The sequence below is a fragment of the Scardinius erythrophthalmus genome (genome assembly GCF_964197995.2).
Source record: "Scardinius erythrophthalmus genome assembly, chromosome: 7".
Classification (NCBI taxonomy): domain Eukaryota; kingdom Metazoa; phylum Chordata; class Actinopteri; order Cypriniformes; family Leuciscidae; genus Scardinius; species Scardinius erythrophthalmus.
The window spans coordinates 32,324,311-32,332,214 of record NC_138227.1 but is presented as its reverse complement, the minus strand read 5'-3'; positions in this window follow the sequence as shown (position 1 = coordinate 32,332,214).

Sequence of the window (7,904 nt, the reverse complement as noted above, 5' to 3'; positions counted from 1 at the left end):
ACAGATTTAATGTGAACTTTGCTATTTTTAATAATCCTGTAAATAAATATCATTACTAATTTTTGCAGATAAATTTAAAAAATGCCATATATCCCCCAAAACTGCACAACTGTAGTGTAAAACATTAATTAAAAAAGTGATAAAAAATGCGTCTTAAAACTGACATGATTGTTATACAAAATCACACTGTCTGTGGCCTCTGGAGAACTCACAACTGCTAACATTAAGTTTAAGGTTAAAATAAATGCCATTAAATTATAGTGTCTTAGGCTACTACTATGCAATTAGATAAATTTAGATGCAATTTCACTACATCATGCTCTTTACCTGTCTTTATCCCCTTTTATCCTCTTCTCTTCTTTTTGACACTGTATTTATTGCAGACTATAATGGTAATTTATAATGTGTCATGTAAATTTGGCCATCCGTCACAATCAGGAAACGTTCACCGTGTCTAGAGCTGCCAGGTCCATTTCTACAGGGGAGCCCGAGTGTGTTAAAACAAACAAAAGCAAACCAAAAGCAATGCTGTCTATATTGGATGCGGCGTCGCGCACGCTACACAACAAATTACCAACAACTGATCGCGCGCGCGCACTTTTTCTGACGCACTTTAAGCACTCGCTGGGCGGGGGAAGATTGATGTGCCGGACTTTTTTTGCTTTATTTGGTAGTATTTCGAAGTAATGGTTTAAATAGTATTATTTAATTTTTTTTTTTTTTTTTATGAAAAAATAAAATAAAATAAAAAATCACTCGTTTACTCATTTTGGCGCCCCTATGGATGAGTGGCGCCCCTAGCATCAGATTATTAAGCACGTGGAGGTTAAAGTGAGTTTTTTTTTAAGGTTAAATAAAAGTTATTAGTACCATAGACTGTGATTTGTACATACAGTACCCTACATAGGCTACAGTAGGCCTGAATTATTTTTTATTTCACATTTTATTTTATACTCATTTTGATCATTATTTCATTGTCTTATTCTCCCATAATTTCATGTATTTTATGAATATTTTTCCAAAATCTCCGTTGCTTCACATTTAGGGCTTTGTGTGTGTGTGTGTGTGTGTGTGTGTGTGTGTGTGTGTGTGTGTGTGTGTGTGTGTGTGTGTGTGTGTTGAGTGCGCGCGCGATGACGCAGATTCAAATTCATTTCCGCTGTTTACTCCCGCCCACAACGGTTAACGTTAGCTGATCAGTCGAGTTTGGGCAAGCGGGAGATTTGAATTCAGTCTACTCTCTTGAAGTGGATTGTGAGATCAACAGTGGTTCAAAGCAATCGTATTCGTCAAGAGCAGCCGTGAGCAGGAGCTGTTTTTAGTCAGTCCGTTTGGATTCTTCGGAAATAACGCCCTTTTCAGTGAGCCTTGTTCGTCACAGCGAGCGGACATCATACCAACGGATCACCGGCTGAGGTAAGATGTGAACGATATTTTATATTCCATTTGTGTTAAGTTTACAGTTTTCAAGCTAACGTTAGCATTCTTAAATGATGTTCAGTTAACAGGCGAGAGCTGGAGGGCAAAACACTGAAAATGTAGCATGCGTCTGTTTTAAGAAAGATCAGTTGAACCCACACCTCAAAAGACCTAACGCGAGCTTTCGTAGACATGTTATACATATCCGTTTACAAGTCCGTTTAATTGTATATAAAATATTCGTTAATACGCGATAGTAGACTAGAATATGAACACAACATGATAAATTGCATATTCTGGCTGCATCTGCTTGCCAACACGTAACGTTAACGTTAGCTATAGAATGCATACATGTGCATATATTAGGCTTATAAAATAAAAGTTGATAGAATGTTTGTGTTCTGATGAAGAAATGAACTTATCTACATTTTGGATGACCTGGGGTCATCATAGTAGCCTTTTTCATAGGATACTTTTGATCATTGGTTATGAAAATTGCATTGATCCAGATGAACAGAAAGTTACACCCCTAACGTTAGGTGTCTCAGCTCAAAACATCACTGTTAGCCTTTCCTGCTCAGCTTCCAGATCATAGTCGTTTGAGGTTTTGCATTGTCCCAGTGGAACATATTCTGACATGTGTAAATGTAATACTGAGTTGTTAAAACATTTTTTTTTTTTTGTGATTTCAGGTCAAGTGGAAAGCAGAATGATCATGGCAAACAAGGTATGGGAAGAAGTAATTTAAAATATTGTAATGGCTGAGTCATCTGATTCCATGTGATTGCACTAAAAGTGGCAGAACATTTAATTTGTTTTATACTGTATTTTCCCATGTGAATATTCTTTTGATCCTTGTGAGGCCACTGGAGCTGCACAAGGTTTGGTTTTACTACAGTAAGACCACGATTGTGTTAGATTCCACCCATCTATTGTTTTTTTTTTTTTTTTTTTTTTTTGTAGTGTAACTAGGCTCTGTCATTTAGAAACATGACTTTTCCTATCACTTAATGACACATATCTCTACCTTTCATTCCAGCCAGAGGATCTGACGGTTATCTCAGCCTACCTGATGGAAAATTCTTGCTGGATGAATGACCTTCACCTTCAGCTCAACCTTGCCAAGACAGAACTGCTTATGGTTTCAGCCAAACCATCCTTGCTGTGTGATCCTGCTGATTTGCCTTATACAACATCAGAAAGATCCGGCCCTTCCTATCAGAGCCACACAACTCCTTGTCTAAGCTCTTGTTCTATCCAGACTGGACTATTGTAATGCTCTCCTGGCAGCTCTTCCAGCATCAGTCAAACCTCTGCAACTGATCCAGATGCTGCAGCAAGACCTAAACTCACTGCTTCAGATCTGTGTGTCTCCAGAAGCTTGTGTTCTGCAAGTGAACGGCGCCTTGTGGTGCCATCATCCCAAAGAGACACAAAATCACTTTCACTGACCTTTCCCTGGACTGTTCCCTGCTGGTGGGATGACCTGCCCAACTCAACACATTTTCAAGAAACCGCTAAAGATCCATCTTTTCATAAACACTTGACCCAATAATACTAAATCTTTGTTTTAATAAAAAAAATGTGCACAGTGCTACACTAACTCGGACTTGTCACTGCACTTGTTGCTTCTATTGTTCTCTTAATTTTAAGTCACTTTGGATAAAATGTAATTGTAAATGTTTGAAATAAGTTATATTAGAGTATAAAGGCATACAGCAATTGTCTTTTAATGTGGATATTTTTACATGTTCTAAATGATATACTAAGCCTGTATTTCCTATCATTCACATATCTTGATGTTCAATGTTTGTTTAATGAGTAATACTGTAAATGTGCAGGTATTCCGTACTTGTATGTTTTGTTAATTTAACAGAAATTGACTGTACATTTGCTATTATTAAGTACTTAATTAGAGATTGGTCAAAGTTGTGAAACTGGATCTGCAAAAAATTAAAACTGTAAATATACAAACTTTGTATTTGAATTTATGTACTTATTACATTTTTATACATAACTTCATAGTTATTTTACACAGAAAAACTATATATTAAAAGATAATTACTGTAGATAGACAGAGCATTATTATAAAATAACTTTATAAAACCCTAAATTTACAGTTTGACCTTAAAGTTAAATGTTCTTTTTATGTAATTTGACATAATTTATCTGTTTTTCCACGGTTTAATAAGCCATTATTAACAGTAATGTACTGTAATTTAATTAATTTTGACCGTAAAGTCAATTCTGTATTTTTACGGTTTTTGCCTGTAATTTTGTGAAATGGTTATTTGCTGTAATTTAACAGAACCCGTCTGGAAACTTTGCTGCCAGAGATTTACCGTTTTTTTACAGGATTTTTTTTTACAGTGAATGTATAGACCCTAGTCAGAAATGTCTTTATTTAATATTTACTTTAATTTATTTTTATTTTATTTCTTATTCTATGATGCTTGTCTGCTGTCTGATTAAGACACTTTTTATATTTTGTACCAGGCCATTTATGGTTGTTTATACACTCACCTAAAGGATTATTAGGAACACCATACTAATACTGTGTTTGACCCCCTTTCGCCTTCAGAACTGCCTTAATTCTACGTGGCATTGATTCAACAAGGTGCTGAAAGCAATCTTTAGAAATGTTGGCCCTTATTGATAGGATAGCATCTTGCAGTTGATGGAGATTTGTGGGATGCACATCCAGGGCACGAAGCTCCCGTTCCATCACATGCCAAAGATGCTCTATTGGGTTGAGATCTGGTGACTGTGGGGGCAATTTTAGTACAGTGAACTCATTGTCATGTTCAAGAAACCAATTTGAAATGATTCGAGCTTTGTGACATGGTGCATTATCCTGCTGGAAGTAGCCATCAGAGGATGGGTACATGGTGGTCATAAAGGGATGGACATGGTCAGAAACAATGCTCAGGTAGGCCGTGGCATTTAAACGATGCCCAATTGGCACTAAGGGGCCTAAAGTGTGCCAAGAAAACATCCCCCACACCATTACACCACCACCACCAGCCTGCACAGTGGTAACAAGGCATGATGGATCCATGTTCTCATTCTGTTTACGCCAAATTCTGACTCTACCATCTGAATGTCTCAACAGAAATCGAGACTCATCAGACCAGGCAACATTTTCCCAGTCTTCAACTGTCCAATTTTGGTGAGCTTGTGCAAATTGTAGCCTCTTTTTCCTCTTTGTAGTGGAGATGAGTGGTACCCGGTGGGGTCTTCTGCTGTTGTAGCCCATCCGCCTCAAGGTTGTGCGTGTTGTGGCTTCACAAATGCTTTGCTGCATACCTTGGTTGTAACGAGTGGTTATTTCAGTCAAAGTTGCTCTTCTATCAGCTTGAATCAGTCGGCCCATTCTCCTCTGACCTCTAGCATCAACAAGGCATTTTCGCCCACAGGACTGCCGCATACTGGATGTTTTTCCCTTTTCACACCATTCTTTGTAAACCATAGAAATGGTTGTGCATGAAAATCCCAGTAACTGACAGATTGTGAAATACTCAGACCGGCCCGTCTGGCACCAACAACCATGCCACGCTCAAAATTGCTTAAATCACCTTTCTTTCCCATTCTGACATTCAGTTTGGAGTTCAGGAGATTGTCTTGACCAGGACCACACCCCTAAATGCATTGAAGCAACTGCCATGTGATTGGTTGATTAGATAATTGCATTAATGAGAAATTGAACAGGTGTTCCTAATAATCCTTTAGGTGAGTGTATTGTTCAATTCTTGGTAAAAGAAAAAAAGAAGAAAAAAAAAAGAAGCAGAAGAAGCCATTGAGCCTATTATTGTATATGGGTTATGCACATGCTCCAAGTCCTCTTCTCCGTTTTTAGTGCATCTCTGTGGCAGAATTACAGCGCCACATACTGAAAACATCACATTGACTAATTTTCTAGTAAATGTTTAATTGACAAAAAATCTCAAATATTCGGTCAAATATTGTGTTTCACTTTATGAAGACCTGTTTCGTGACCGAATCATTTGAAACGATTATTTTAAATCAACTGGTTCACAATAAATAGCATTCATTTGTGAATTCGACTGATCTAGAAGATTAACTTGCAGTAGCTCTTTGTAGGCAGTGTAAAAGTGATTCAATGATACGGCCATAGCGCTTTAACAAAAAACAACTGAATTTGTCTTAGATTCTCAGATTAAGTGTGCTTTAGACTGAGCTCAACCTCATCTCTATCTTATCTCTGTAGCATTAGACACCTCTCTTTTACAGTTTTGTAACTTGATTGATGGCATTCGCCGGTCATCAATCCATGCACTACTCTGACCAACATATATATATACACTAGATGTCGCTTTGGGGTTCTAAGCATGCGTCAAAACCGCCGCCATCTTTGAACAGGGGTCTTGTCATAGGAAGTAGCTAGGTAACGCTGCTATCTCCGCCTGTACTTCGAATTCATGGATGATGCCGGACTTTTGTGCTGCGTATGGATGTTCACACGAACGAAATCTAAAAACCAGAGAGCAAGGGATTACATTTCACAAGTGAGATTACATTTCAAGTTGTTTTTAAGTTAAGTGTACATTTCTCTCCTTGGAGGAAGAAAATTAACTGTGAGTGTGCTGTACTCTTTAGATATTATTTGAAATAACCCTTGTGTTTAAAATGTACAATATGCAGGAGTTGATCCTCAATACTCACTTTTGGCTGTATTGTTCCTAACTTTGATTTTTTACCGATTGTACTCAAACCTTTTAATGGAATAAAACAGTGTGGCGCTTGTAACCTGTAAGTCCTAATAGTATGCTTGTCCTCTCCATGTCAATCTTCAAACAGTACATCCATGATTGTTATACATAGAATTCCACAAATATTATGTATGTGTGAGTTTTGCACCAGGATACAGTGGGCTCAAGGGCTTGTTTCTTCCTTGCAAACTGGGGATGGAGGTGTGGAAGGACACTGGAATTTCTGAAAATGTCAGCTGTTTAGCTATTTAAGATGTATTTACTATACTTTAGTACATACTTATTTAATGTGGCAAAAGTATTGTGGGACAGGAATAAAGAAAAGATGATACGGTCTTTGGCACCTCACATTATCTATCTAACTTTCACATTATGTTCCTCTCAAATTTTGGATTTGCTTCCACCTGCAAATTGCTTTGTGTATCATATTTAATAAACCAATACAATTTAAATGTTTAAATTAACATGTATAGTCACACCATTGTAGCCATTTTGCATGCAGTAGGTTAAGGTAAGTAGCGATAGTTAATTTTAAGTTTACTCAAGTGGAAGAATGTGACTAATAAACGTAGGCCTACTAGCACTATGAATTATATTTTGAAATAGAAGTAGATTATCTTAATATCAAAACCTTAAATTTTCTCTGGACTCAATGATAAATACATGTCTGACCGTTGGAACAAACTAAAAAAACTAGAAAATCGCATTCATGGCGATTTATGGTGATTTTATTTCTGTTAGACCTTTGCCTACATTAACGCTGATGCATTAAAGAGGAGGGGCTCCCCTGTTCCAAGATGGATTCCAAGGAACTGCCGTAGCCAAGGCGACGTGTATATATCTATGTCTGACCAACACCAACTACATCCACATTTATCATGTATGCCTATTGAAGACAAATGATCCAATCAGAGTAAGCAATCTGTAGGCTACAGCCAGGTGTACTTTTCTTCAGCTGACGCTCTGCGGTTCCGTGTTTTGGTTATTAGAAGCCGCATAAATTAACCTCATAGCAGCTGATAATCCAAAGCCCATAATCCAAAACAGTACATACTTTGGGTTAGAACTTTGCTTTTATTGTTTTAGATTAGTCGTTTAAGCATCAATGAGCTGTTTAAAGCATAATGACTGTAAATGTTAGGAAAACTAGAAGCTACCTGAACCTGTAAATTACAAAATACTTTACACTAGTTCGCATTTCGGTCTTTCTCTAAACGATAGTCACACTTTAAAAATTACAACCATATAGGACCTACCAGAATATTCTAATCAATACTAAATTATCTTTAATGTTATTCCTGATTACCTTCATATAGCTCAGAAAGCAATCAAATACTATTTATTGTGGTGTTGTTGCTATGGTGTTCTAGGTTGGCGCAAGTTATATGATGTCATGAGAGGGTGACAATGAAGCACCAGTAAGTTGAATGTATGTACTGTATATGTTGCCTAAAGAAAGTAAAGAAACGCATTTATACAGTTTGAATCCAGAGTCATTATTCAAAAGACATGGCATGCTGTCAGAAGTGCTGTAGTTTGATGTGTTACCTGTTTTAGTTTGCTCGCAAAGTACGGATACGTTGGGAAGATTGTGTGGTCGTGTGGTTGGAGGACAAACGGCTTTCTAAGCGTATGCAGCTGGATCATAAGCTGACCTAGGAAAAAGCAATTGCAATGGCATGGCAAAGTGAGGAGGTGAAAAGAGAGCAAGCTGCGCTGAGAAGTGTGACAGGCTCTGTCGATAGAGTGTACAAA